We start from the raw sequence: 15,875 nt of genomic DNA, 5'->3' as shown, positions 1-15,875 counted from the left end.
CTAAGGGGAGACAAGTGGTTCGTATGCATTGGAGCATGTTTTTCCTTCAAACACTTACAATTCTTGTAGGCGTTTATTCACTATGGGGGGTCTACATAGTCTCTCACTTTCCATTTGTAAGAGATTAGTCGCATGATTAGTTGTGCATGGGTATCTAACATGGCCTACTTTCCGAGACTCATATATTGTATCTTCACATTAGTCTTACATCATTTGCATAATAATTCGTTCCTTAAGTTGTGCTTAAGGGGGGGGGGGTGTTGGTGTGAATAAGGATATTTGAGAACTAGTTATTGGTTAACACCTATTAACACATATTAAGTTTACTTAGGACAACTTAGTTGTCACACGCCACAATCATTTAATATTGTTCATGTTGGTTATCTTAGGTGTCCTTCTAGATAGAGATGAGTCAACATCTTACATTTAATTTTTTCAGAGGGTAGTTGTAACTACTCCATACTCACTTGCCTATATAAGCAACCTCATTTGTACATTATATTATATGGATTTATCATCAATTCATTATCAATTCATAGTAATTCATCGCAGATGCATCTCAAGCATTGCTTCTTGATCTCCATTGTTTTTCTTTGATCAAGTTGCAACATTCTTGTGTGTGGTTGGATAGTTTCTTGGTTTGACCCCTTGAAGTTTGGCCAACTTCATGATGTGCTCCTAATCTCTCCAATAGGGGTTTGGCACAAAATTCCAGAATCACTTTCAAATATTGTTCAAAGATACTAATGCTCACATCACTATAAATAAGATTGTGCCTAATCCCTTCAAGTTACAATGCTCTACAAGGCAAGGATGTCCTTTGTCTCCATTCTTATATGTATTTATAGTTAATTCCTTAGGACATCTTCTCCAAAGAGATAATCAAATGAATCTTATCAAGGGAACTTTCATTCCCCAAAATAAAGTGGTTATTAATTCTCTTTTTCTTGATAATAACATGTTGTTCTTACCAAATTTTGAAGAAGTATTGAATAATAATTTGGAAGTCTTAAATTTGTAGTGTTACATTTCTGGATTTCATTTATCTCATTACAAGATTGAATTTTTTTAAATGTTTCGGCATGGTCCTATCCCTCCCTCAATGGATTCCAACAAAATGGAAGCAAATTAGACATGGAGAGATAACTAGATATCTTGGCATTCCCTTTGGTGTGGGGGTCTTAGTTTTTGAAATGTGATCTTGCTTCTTAAATAAACTAAAAAGGAAATCATTCAACTTTGGCAATAAATTCTTATCCTTAGCTAGCAAGATTCAAGTTGCTAACAAAAGTCTTATTGCTACCCACACATGCTATTCATCGTGTTGGATGACATCCAAATATTTATATGAAGAATTAAATAAACTAATCTAAAAAAAATTGTGGTCCAATTGGGATGGTAGTGCTGGTTTCATTGCTTTTTCTTGGACTCATTGCATTCAACTGAGAGATGAAGGTGGTATGGGGCTTACAAACCCCAAAACCCAAGGGATATGTCTTGTTGTAAAATGGTTTATTAGAGCAACTAATGGATATGAACCATGAAAATTTTAGCTCATCATCAAATTATGGAGGCTTCAATAAAGAAGAAGTGGCAAGTTGTTAATTAGCTAAATAAATTACTCATGTCTCCATTCTTTAAAATTAGGGCCTCATTTCCTTTACAATCTATATGGCAAGCTTGGCAAAAAGTTTGTAAGTTCTTAAATTGGAATCCAGTTCTTCTTTGCAGCATGGTTTTAGTTTTGCTTCAACCTCAATATGGTGGAATAAACTCACCACATATCATAATCAACCACTTGCTATTAGTTTTACAAAACATACTTCTTATTTATACTAAAATGACTTCAACAATTTAAGGATATTTGGGATTTCAATGCATTTAACCGGGTGTCATGGGAGAATATCAAAGTTGATTATGAGCTGAACATAAGTATAAATATTTTTTGATTTTGGTTAAGTCTCTGATTCCCCCTAAGCTTTCTATGAATCTAGGTTCTCTAAAGAAATACAATTTTTAAAAGGATTGGCGATGGTTGTCTTTTAGCCACTTTAATCACATTCCTTTGAAGAAGGTTTATACTCATCTTCTTCCTATCTAGCTTCTCAATCCTTGAATAAATTATAAATGTCCAAATGTAGATTTAATTCTAATTTCTGGAATAATTTGAGTGCCCATGTTTGGAAATCTACAACCGATTTTGATACCCAAGTGCTGGCTTGAAAAATAATACATTGCAAACTAATGATATTAGTTTTTCACAATCCATAATTGCTCCAGATATTGCTTTTGGTTTAGATTGTGTGTGTTTGTTTACATTGTTTTGGATCACACTATGTGATCCATCATCAGAATGATAGAAAGCTCATGGAGTAAAAAATGAGGCAGTTGCAAATCTATAGTAATTTAAAAAGAGGAGGGATAAGAAGGAGCGAGAGAAGGTGTGGCCCAACAAGTGAGATAGGATCTAAAGAAAATTATAAAAAAACAAAATAAGAAAGAGAGATTCAAGACAATAAAATAACCCAAAGATAATAAAAAGAAAAATGGGAAATAAATAAGATATAGAAATTAGACGGTACAAAAATTAAAAAATAATGAAATCCAAACATAAAAATTATAATATATAAATGATCATATGCCCTAAATTTAAAATAATAATAATAATAAAAAAGCATTAAGAAGATAAAAAAAAAAACAAAAAAACAAAATAAAGATTTGAAAGTACAACATTAAAAATAAAAAGTTAATCACAAAAGAAAATAAAATACTATAAAATAAATTAAAGCTAACATAGAAGAATAACAGACTTAAAGACTTAACAGATAGTATAATAAGAAAATTAGAAATAACAATGAAATAAATATATAATAAATAAGTATCATAAAGAGGTAAGAAAAAAACTAAAAAAGTTAGCAAGGAAATAATAAAATAGGATTTAAATAAATGAAATATATAAAAAAATGAAAGTAATGAAATATATAAAAACTTGAAAGTATAAACAAGATAATTAAAAAAAAAAGGAAATTGAATTTTTTTTCTTTTTTTCTAAAATCTACAAATAACATAAAAGAAATACCAAGAAAAAATTAATCAAAACATGTAACCACTAGATGAGCAAAGACACTAAAAACTATACACAACAAAAAAGAAGAAGAGAAGAAAAATAAAATAACTATAAGCTACTATTTATTAAGCAAAAGAAAAGAAAAGAAATAAATGAATGAATGGATAAATAAATAAAATATACATATACATATACATATACATATACACATACATATACATATACACATACATATACACATACATATACATATACATATTCATATACAAGAAGAAAATAAAAAAATTTGTAAACTTCTTGTTGGTGATAGGTTGAAATGTATTATGGTTCACTTAGCTTGTTGTCCAAATTGCCGATGTGCTAAGAGCATGAAACACATATTGTGGGACTGCTTACATGCTAAAAAAATAGCGGTTTGCTATGTTTAGAAATTTATATGCAATTTTTAATCATGAACTTAATTGGAAAGAAGCCATTTTGAGCTTTGGAATGCATGATAATTTGGTTGCAAATTCTATTAGATAAGTAATTCTTAAAAAAATCTTGCATAATAGATATACTGCTATTTTTTTTCTAACAATTATCACCATGAAATTGGCATTCTAAGGATGTACTCTAACATACTCCTTCAAGTGGTTTTTCTTTTTTCAGTCCCAAAAGCTATGCAAGAAGAATACTAAGGTATGAGGCAACTTCAAAAAATCAAGGAACAAGTTCTCAAGTTTCAACTTGGTCATAGGTTTATTCAATGTAAATATGCAATACAATGCATGCAGGTTGTGTTTCCTATTGTTGTCCATGTTATTAGTTTTGATTTGTGCTCAAGACAGGTTTGCAATCAGTGTATTATTTGTGAATACACAATTCAATGTATGCAAGTAATGATGCCTATAGTTGTCTCTATGCTATTAGTAGCTCCAATTCGTGCTCAAAACTTTTTCTAACTAGATTTCGTCAAAATTTTATAGAGTTAGTGCAATCTCATAACGAATTTGAATAACTTAAAATTGCAAATTTTCATTAAAGCACGCCCAATTCTGACGCAACTAACAAATATTTCACCATGAAAGTTTTCATAGAAATTCTAGATCAACATGCATATATGGACATTCATAACATTGATTTAACTACTAAAAAAGAATCATGAATGCTTCAAGAACACTTTATTAGATAAATTCCATAAAGAAAATGACCAACAATCTTTCTTCCTCCTTTTGAATAGCATTATAAACTGCCTTTTATACGGAAAGTACAAATTTCTAAACAAAAATCAATGGCTAGGAATAATTTGAAATGTACAATTTATATTGTCATGCATTTAATTTCTAATGTATAACTATCTATTTCAACTTGCATGTTTGATAAAAAAAAAACTTTAAAATTAAGATGGAAAACCCTGGTTTGCATGTTCTTTTTCCTCCATAGTTGATTTTTCAATATTTCATTTAGAATGCTTCAATTTTAGTTTGACTCCAATTTATCTTCCCACACCATGCAAAAACATCCTCTTTTCATTAATTTGTCATATGTCTCTATTAGACTCTTTATCTTACTTTACATAATAAATGCTTGATGATCTTGTGAAATTTCTCTTATTGATAAACCACCTTGAAAATTTTGAACACCATGATCTCCACTCGACATAATTGCCTTTTCATCTTTTTGCATATTTAAAAATATCTCCCAATCACGAAAAGAATAAATAATTCAAATTTGTTTTGAATTCACAAATTTTTTTATATTTTGAAGATTTCAATTTCGTATTCTAAAAAGAAGAATAACACGTACTATGACACCTCACAACCCAATTTTTTTTTTTTTTTTTTTTTGTCTTCATCACAATTCTCCAAAAAAAAATTGAATCTGAAAGTCCACTTTTGGTTCAAACATCACAATACAAACTTTTAAAACATCTTTACATAACACAGGGAGGTGAAGAAGCCGTGTCAAATCCAAATGCCACCTAAAATGCATTTTTAATTAAAATATCATAATATACTTTCATTTAACTGTGGTCAATAAAAAAAAATATTAGAGCATTAAGAAGGTTAAGTTTTCATGGCGGGTGGAAGCCTTGCACCCAGTCCCAGTATGCAGCATGGATCTCTTGTTTAAGTTTGCCAATCTCAGAATATATATCTTTTATAAGTCTAGAAGACTTATTCATTTATTTTTGGTTAACTTCTGGTTAATTCTTCATACTCTTAGAATGATGAGCATGAGATTTTCCCACCCAAAGAATCCCTCAATAGTCTTATCATGTCAGATTGTTATCTCTATTAAGTGCCTCTTTTTCATTTTTATTCAAAATAGTCATGAGTTTCTAGACCCTCTAGTCTTATCAAAATTGTCAAATTTGTCTGACACTGATAAATAAGTGTGAAAGAGAGAATGACTTGGTTTTTCACAACTTTCCAAGTCTTAATAAATATACACCGACATTCCAAGTCTTAAATATACCCAGATCTTCATCTGTAGGCTTTAAAATGAGATGGACAGTTGATTTATTATTTGAAGTGGTAGTGGCTTTTAAGGACTATTATGAATTTCTTAGTAAACCATACTGGCAGCTTTAGTTAAAACCTTCAAAGCCTTGAGTGAGTATAATACTCATAATTTTTTGGATCATGGGGATAGATATGAAGCAAATATACGTGTAGCATATTAGGGTTCATGAACGCATTTGGTGTCCATGGCCATATAAAAATTGATCCGCGAGAGGACTCTACAACTCCAACTTCAATCAATCCACAATAGGCAAACAACACATCTTAAACTCCAAACAAAATTATTGATTGTGAGTCAATTTTTTTTTATTACAAGTGGCAAGCCAATGTCAGGTGTTACATTATATATTTTTACGTTGCAGGAGTTGGGAAGTGTGGGGATCTTAAGGTGGCGACAATCTTGGTCTCTTTGTGACTTTGGGTTCCAACCTCACTTTTACGGCCAACCTTAAACTACACACACTAAGCAACATATTACGTCTAGAGGATGTTAGTCAACTTTGAGTGTTTAACACTTTTTAAGTCTAGAAGTGTATTCTTAGTGTGACAACATACATTGAGCAATATATTAAGCCTAAAAGATGTTATTCAATTTTAAATATTTAACACTTTTAAGCCTAGAAGTATAAGCTTAGTGTGTGTGATTTAAGCCGTTCCCACTTTTAAATGACAAGGTTTGAATGTCGAGTCGGACCGAGGACCTATGAATGGAATTTTTATTAATGTTTTCTTGTGGGTCACAAGAATCGAATGGAATTCATGATATGATACCTAGCCTAGAGAAGGGTTTGAATTGTGATCGATTTTTTTTTATTTTTTAATGTTTTCATTTTTTATTTTTTTTCAAAAAATCTTAAAATTTTGTATTTTTCAAATCCAATATCCTAGGTCATTATTAATCTGAATTTTGAGATTGAGATACATGAGCCCCTTCATCTAGAACCTAAACATAAGAAATCTAAAAGTAAGAACGATAACTTAAGGACTTAAAACAAACAAATGTTCTTAAAATTTACTCACTAAATTGGAACTACTATGGGTCCCAGGTCTTGTTAGGCCTTTAGAACAAATAACATAACACAACTTTTTATGAAAATACACCAAATTTAACTACGATGACAAATGATAAAAGAATCCTAACACTACTATGAAAAAAAAATGATAATTATCAGAGAAGGTCCCCGCATCATCTAGTAAAAAGGTGGTGCATTCGTAGGCCATACCACACACACACACACTCTCTCTCTCTATACATATATATGTATGTATGTGCGTACGTGCGTACATACATACATATATACATATATACATATATGTATGTATGTATGTATATATATACATACATACATACATATGTGTGTGTGTGTATGTATATATATGTATGTACATACATACTTACATACATATATACACACATGTATGTATGTGTGTATACATATACACATACATACATGCATACATACATGTGTGTATATATGTATGTATGTATGTATGTATGTACATACATACATACATACATACATACATATATATATTTATATATACATATATGTGTATGTATGTATGTATGTATGTATGTATGTATATACATACACATATATATGTATATGTATATGTATGTATATACATACATCCATGTGTACACACACACACATGTTGGGAAAATAGGTGTTGTACACCTTGCATAATAATGTTGTAATTGTAATATTTGTTTATTATGTTTCCCATGGACATGTAATGTAATATTTATTCATTTGATGTTGCACATGGACGTGTAACATGTAGAGATTCTTTGGGAATATTCTCGAGACCACTTGATAAATTGTATTGTAACATTAAGCATATTATATTGTAATTATTTTATATTGGGAAAAGATATTTAAAAAGAGAAAACTTAGTGCCCAATATTAAATGTATGGTCAAGGTGGTAGGTAGCACATGGTTTTACTTTACCACTAGTTGTTTTTGTGTGAGCTTGGGTCTATATAAGCAAGCACATGTTTAGTGGTTAAGGCTGATTGGTGGTTTTGGGTTGTCATTGTATTGAGTCCTTTGGAGGTTTGAATTTGTGAAACATGACATGGGATGTGTGGGTTCATGCTTGGACACATGTGAATGCATTGAAGGGCTTGATGTTTCAAAGGTATTCATTGTAACTCTATGTTGCTTTATGGTTGATTGATACAATGGAGTATGGATGCTTTTGGAGGCTGGGTTTTTCCCTCATGAGGGTTTTCCTAGGATATATCTTGTGTTATCTTATGGCTTGTCTATTTGATCTTTGGATTATGATAATTCCGTAAGCTTGTATGCATGCTTTTCTCTCATGGGCTATGTAGGAAATTGATTAAATGTATGTGGGTTTGAAGCATTATTTCCTAACAACATACATACATACATACATACATACATACATACAGATACATATACATATACATATACATATACATATACACATGTATGTATGCATATATATATGTGTGTGTGTGTGTGTGTGTCCATTTCCCTCTTCTTCTCTATCTCTTCCTTTATATCTCCCTATTTGTATTCCTACCTTCCTGTCTCTTTTTATCTCTATCTCTATCTCTATCTCTATCTCTATCTCTATCTTTTTATCTCTATCTCTATCTCTATCTCTCTCTATCTATTTGTCTCATCTCCCTCTCTCTCCCTTTCACTCTTCTTAGACCCCCCTCTCTCTCTATGTACCTCTATATATCACTTCATGCATATTTTTCTTCTATCCCTCCATTCATCTCTCCCATTCTTTCCCTCTCTCTTTGTCTCTCCTTTTTCTTCATCTATCCTTCCATGTATGACACACACACACACACACACACATATGATGTAGCCAGTTAAAACATAATCAAAACAATAAATGAAATTAAAGAAATTGACACAAGTTTGGATCAAATTCTCTTCATTATTATACTTTTGCAAACTCCAACCATTCTTTCTTTACAACGAAAAAAGGCCTATTTTAACAACAAACTAAAAATTTCCTTTTTGGGCAGATTTTTACAAAATCCAAAATTTTACTTTTATGGAAATTTTTAAATCTATCCAAAAAATCGTGAAATCTAAAAAATATTCCTATGACACAAATTGCCAACTTTCTAACCTCATAAATATTACAAGTTCAAAATCAACTAAATAACCAACTTTCTAAAAACTCGAAAAAAAATAAAAGCCAATTTTGAGGCCTCAGATGAAGGAATCATGCCCCCAAAATTTGATTTTTTTGAGGCCCTATCAAATTAGGTTGGTCGTCAATCCAAACAACTCCTCAAGATACACCTCCACGTCAAATTTCAGCCCAATCGGACAATCGAGTCAAAAGTTATGACCCCGCGAAGTCCCTGCATCAATATATATATATATATATATATATATATATATATATATATATATATATATATATATATATATATATATATATATATATATATATATATATATATATATATATATATATATATATATATCACCAATTCTCTCTCTTTTCATAAACCCCTCTACCCCCTCTCTCTCTCTATATATATATGTATATGTGTGTGTGTGTGTGTGTACATACATGTGTGTATATATATGTATGTACATACATACATGTGTGTATATATATGTATGTACATACATATATGCATATGTGTGTGTGTGTACATATATGCATGCATGTACACACACACACACACACACACACACACAAACACACACACACACACATATACGAGCTAAATATTAGATCAACACCTTATGATTACCTGAAAAAATAAATACCTTTTGCAAGAGAGTATACATGAAATGAGCTTGCTTAATATTAAGGTCTCTGAGATATGTTATAAAGTGTACAATAGCCTTCTTTATATAGACAAGGTGAGTGTTTTGGTTAAGCAATATGTTGATATGTGTCTTTATCTTATAACATGATACAATTAACTCAATCAAATATTAAATGACCTAGGGTACAAGAGATAAATGCAATAAGATTCCATTGACAACTAAAACTTCTATAAATGCACCTAGGACATAAGTTAACATGTGAATATGATCCCACTAGGGAATTAGATAGGTACAAAACCTTATTCACACCAACACAGCCTTAAGTGCAACTTAGAGAGGAACAAAACTAATGAAAATGGTGCAAGGATGCAAGATGGGTCTTGAATACTAGGCCATTTAGGTACCATGGACAAACTATCTCTCACAAATGGTGTAAAGGAGAAAAACCATTTGGGAAAAACCTCTCCCCAAATGAGAGAATCCAAAGAACAAGCATGCATAGGTGTTGAAATGAGTAATGTATGGAGGACTCATCAATAGCCTACAAGAACTACATCCATCACAAAGGTACAATTAATATCCCCCAATAAGATGAAAAAGAGACTTAGTCCTCCCATAAGAGAGAAAGAGATACTATATAGCCCCCTCCACAATGTGTAATCTCATGCAAACATGGTAACTTCTTGAAGAAAAAACATGATCAAATATAAAAAAATAACTTGTATTACTTTTAGAAGAATAAAAACCAAGTACAAATGTAGGAATGCTTCCCATTGTAGATAGGAATTGACATGTAGGAGCATTAAAATTTGATGATGCCTTTAAAAATTTCACAGCTGTCATGTTACCCATAGAAGATGGAGATGTCACAATCCAATTAGGTACGTGCATAATTAAAGAAAAATGGTGAAAAAATAAGACAATGTGAAAAACTGATGTTGAAAAAGATCCAAATAAAAAGATGATTTGACAAAATAGTTCTGCAATGACTGTCATCAAAGAGAAGATTTAACCCCTCAAATGTGTCCTCCATATTTGAAATACAATTATGGTCTTGTTGAATAGGAATCATGGAAGTCTCAATCAATGAATCTACACAAGGAACCAATGAATTTGAATGATGAATAATTGTCTCTGAAAGAGGATCATGAATTTCTGAAGAAACATCATCCTCATCTTCCAAAGATTCAAAGTACCCCAAATAATCAAACTCCTAAATAGTATCATAGTAATAGGATATCCTTTTTAAAAAAAATGAAGAGGCACAAGATAGTTGAAAACAAGAATATATGAGAATGTTTGAGTATCAGGATCTCCATATATCTCCCAAATTTTAGTCCAAAGAGTACAAGGACACTCAAAATCAAGAAAAGACGTCAAGATATCATCATCAATATGCATTGAAATAATTCCTAAGGTATGATCTCTTTTGCAATTCCAAGTAATTTTCTTATTAGTTGTACATATAGGGAGATCAAGACAATATATATGTTGCAACAAATGAAGCCATCAAAAATATTCTATGATGCCATCTCTCTGTTTATAATTTTCTCTTTTTAAGATGATCATATAAGGATGAAATGAAAAATCCATTATCAATTATGATGAATCTCTAAATTTACAAAGACATAAAACCTCAACAACATATAGAAACATGCAAATATGATGAATATTGCATATGAAGACTTCCAAATGATAGAACCTCTCCAAGAGTCAAGATGTCCAAGCTATTAGTCACTATGCCAAATGTGTAAAAAAAAAAACCTCAATCTAAATCTCAAAAAAATGCATGTGCACAATGACAAAGCTCTACAATACCTTTCCAGATCGTAAAAAACACAAAAAATAGAAATCATGGCAAAACGTTATAAGCTCGGAGGTACAAAATGGGAAATATGTTTTCAAATAGTAATACATTATTTTACTAGAAAGATCTAATAATGAAACCAATACCATCGAAAAGTATACAAAATCAACTTTCCAGCTATATCTTGTTTGCAAAAATCCAACTTCAAGTTAGGATTTGCTAGTAACACTACTCCATTTGACATCATTGCCTTTCAATGTTTCCACATACCTAAAAATATCTGTCAATCATAAAAATGAACAATTAACTCATAAAAATACTAAATTCAATTTGAACTCACAAAATTTTAAACATTTTAAAAATTTATGAATTTCATGTTCTAAAAAGAAAAATAACACATACCCATTTTAATTTTTTTTTAATCTATGTCACAATTTTTGAAAAAATATTAAACCTAAAATTACCTTTTGGGTTAAACATCATAATAAAAACTTTTTAAAATATGGAACCCATTAAAAAAAATCTTAAAATCTTTACATAACATAGGGAGGTGAAGAAGCTAGTAAAATCCAAGTCACCTAAAATGCATTTTTAATTAAATTATCATAATATGCTTTCATTTAAGTGTGGTCAATACAAAAAAAATAGAGCATTAAAAAACTTTTCATGGGGGTGGAAGCCTTGCACCAAGTCCTCATAACATGCATCACTTTATTTATTTGTTTAGCCCTTTTCTTATCTTCATCTTGGAGGAAACGTTCGCATGACAAGTATATGTCATTATTCTACCTTGCAACGTTGACCTCTTGTTTAAGCTTGCTAATCTTAGAATACATAACATTTTTGGGTTAACTTCTGGTTTATTCTTAATACTCTAATGTACTAAGAGTTTCTTCTAAACAATGGACTAAAGGTGAAACTTTAGCGATAAAGCAATTATTTATTTTCCCACACAAAGAATCTCTCAATAATCTTATCATATCAACTTCTTGTTTTTATAAATTGCCTCTTCTTATTCAAACTATCAAAATAGTCAAGATTCTCTAGATTCTCATTGATGTTTGACATTGATAAAGAAGTGTGTAAAGAAAATGTGAAATATGTTGAGAAAATGTTTCAACCTTTCTTTCATCATATTTATATTTAATTATTAATTGACAATTTGTAATTATCTTTTAGTTGTCATGAAAGTTTCTAAATGCAAATACAATAACTTATAGGATGTTTTTAGTTGTCAAAATATAAAAAAATAGAAAAACGAGAAAGATAATTGAAAGGTTGGATAAGATAAAAAATATTTTTCAAAAGACGGATAAGATCACAAGTTGAAAGAGGAAGTTTTATATTATTTTTGTGATTTATGTCTAATGGTTTTAGAAACCATTTTATGATTTCTGATTTCTCTCATGCATAGAGTTGAAGGAAAAAAAACTAATTCACAGGTTGTTGAAGCAATCGAGTGTTCCAATAATTCAAAGAGAGAAGTTGTATTGATGTAACTCATTTGAAGGGTTAATACAAGTCTTGGATGTCTTTGGGTGTAGATTTTTTCGTGCAAGGGTTTCTCCGTGAAATCCTTGAGTTATGGTTTATATTTATTTTGTAATCTATTTATTGTTGGCAGCAACAATGAAGGAAGACTAAGACGGGGGGAGGGGGGGAGGGGTGAGGGGTGAATCAGTCTTCACCGGATCTACAAACTTAACCTCAAAACAAATATGATAAACTGCAACAATAGTAAAGATAAGTAAATTGAAAGCACAACACACAACACCAAGATTTTGAAGTGGAAAACCTAGTTAAGGGAAAAACCACAGTGGGAACCTACCCAGAGTAAGATGATACTTTGCAGTAGTATGTGAAAATGTTATAATGGGGAATGCACAAGCATTCAGGCACACTACCTAGAGCTCACTGCCCAAATACAATGACCTAGAAGGTTGCACTCCTCAGAGAAGTCTCACTGACTTACAACAAGATTCAGACTACAATCTAGAAGAAATGAACTGAAAGAATAGCATCTCCAAACTTGATTACAGTTCCAGTCAAGCACAAATGTATGCTCAACAACACCAATCTCTCCTCAATCACAACACTGAAAGACGAATCACTTGATCGCACATACACCACTTGATCACACATACACCACTCTCTGATGATGCAAACACAACCTTGATGCCTAAATTACATGACATTATCACCTATATATACAAATAATCAACCTTGACAACAAGGTCGGCTAAACCCTCAACTCACAATTACAAAATTACATCACACGATACAAAGATCGATCACTGGACCAATATGATGATTTACATGACATAACATGGACCTAATTCAAATTCTCAAACATGCAACTCCACCGGAAATTACACCAAGAACAACCGCAACACGCTACACCACCAGAAATACCGCATAACATGAAGAATATCACCGGTTCAACAAAATTACCAAAAACTTGCACACCGATCAATATAGATCATCAAAACAAATAGGATACAATTAGGAAACACCAACAAGCACATTAGAATCATCGGAAACAACTGCACCAACACCACTTATCAAATCTTCATTGATCAATATCTGAAAGCTCAAGAACACAAACAATCAACAATTTTCACGAAGAAAGATAACTTGCGGAGCACCAAACCACAAACCATCTAAAATGAAGATACACAAGACCATCCCAAACAATCTCCCAAAAAATCAGCTCAAGATCTGATCACACCAGAATATATCGGAGGAAATACTGAACTTTGCAAAGCATTGATCAACAAAAAGAAAACTACAAAACCGGATCATAAGATCTTCCCAATCTGCACACACCAGAGCAATGCATAGGTATATGTTGACATCAATGACAACAATATATCTTAGCAACAACAATGTCCAACAATCTCCAACAATATCCAACAATCTCCCCCTTTGGCATTGATGGCAACATATGAATGTGAAAAAGAATCAATGCAAAGAAAGAAGATATCTCCAACAATCTCCCCATAAGATCAAGATAGATAAAGAAGTTTTTCACATGATCTCTCTCCCCCTTTGACAACAATGCCAAAGATCTCGAAATAAAAAACTAAACTTACTCTCCTCAAAACAAAAACGTGATCCAGGAATCTTTCCCCCTAAAACCCAGACTGCTCCACCAAAGGAGCAGTACCAACACATCAATCCAGATAGAAAGATAAGGCTCTGAGATCCACCGGATTGATGCAATTCAATGCATCTAATTCTCATCAGGAGGGGTGGATACCCCTAACTTGTCTCTCAAATAGACAAATGTATCTACAAGCAAAGGCTTAGTGAAAATATCAATAATTTGTTCCTTTGTAGATACATACTCTGTTAGGATAACTGGTGAACAACTTAGAGGGTGGGGGTGAATCAGTTGTTAATAGATTATGCGAATTAAAACACTTAAAACCTTATATCAGAATAACTGATTAAGCATTAAAGCATAATTGAAAACCATAGAATCAATACCATGCAACCATAACACATAACACCATGATTTGTATGTGGAAAACTTGGTAAAGGGAACAACCATGGTGGGAAACCCTACCCACAGTCAGATAATACTTCGGTAGAAAGTATATGATTACAATAGGGGCCTGCACATGCAAGAAGGAACACTTCCTAGAGCACACTGCTCATCACAATAGAGTCTCACTGAATACAAAGATGTCAACCAACTCAAAATATTTGGACAACAATCCAGAAAGAAGAAACCCCAGTGATAGTATCAAACATGCCAGATTACAGTTTCGGTTAAGCTCAATACTGGAGGTCTAAAACCTCTTACGTAAACCCAACTCGATCACCTATGATCGACCAAATCCTTTGCACAAATGATTATTACATTATTCGCTCATTGCTCATTCATACATGATCTACAATGAGATCTTACACATATATTTATACCAACCTGAGACCTAACCAATTAGGCCGGCCACCCAAATAATAATTCAATAGATCCATTACATAATCCTGAAATAAAATCATAAAGCATGTCGGCCTAAGGCCAAACAAACATCATCCAATGAATAAAACATCTCGGAAGTGCATCAGAGGATCCACCAATACGTTACATGAAAACCGGTCCATAACCTAGATAGCACCGGACCTAAATTAGATCCACACATGGCAAAGCAATGACACCAATCAATCGAGGCATGAATACAATCACCACCAGCATCCTGAATCTCTTCTAGAAGCTGCACCAACACCACTTATGCATTACATAAAAGATCTTCAATAAAGCTCTGCCGGTGAAACCCTTACCAGACCTATAAAGCAGGCTTACTAGAACATAAGATATCATCCGATCATTAAGTCAATACCAACTAACTGAAACATACTCCAGAAGCATATTAACCGTCCATACAAACTTGTTCCTTCATCCAAATCATATCGGTGACAATCAACTGATAATCTTCCCAATCCAATCCTTCTACCGGAAGTTGGTAAACAACCATAACAACTAGTGTTGACATCAATGACAAAACATCAATGCAACACATAATCAATTCCATCATATTACCAACAATATCCCCCTTTGGCATTGATGGCAACACTAGATGTGAAAAAAATCCAAGTGCCAAGAAATGCCAAACAAGTCCCCCCCAATGGAAGACAACCAACAATCTCCCATAAAATGATATAGCGATGAAGCTCTGAACCAAATCTGAATCAAAATACCAAATACCGC

This window comes from Cryptomeria japonica, chromosome 3, assembly GCF_030272615.1.
Source record: "Cryptomeria japonica chromosome 3, Sugi_1.0, whole genome shotgun sequence".
Taxonomy (NCBI): Eukaryota; Viridiplantae; Streptophyta; class Pinopsida; order Cupressales; family Cupressaceae; genus Cryptomeria; species Cryptomeria japonica.
This window is presented reverse-complemented; position numbering follows the sequence as displayed.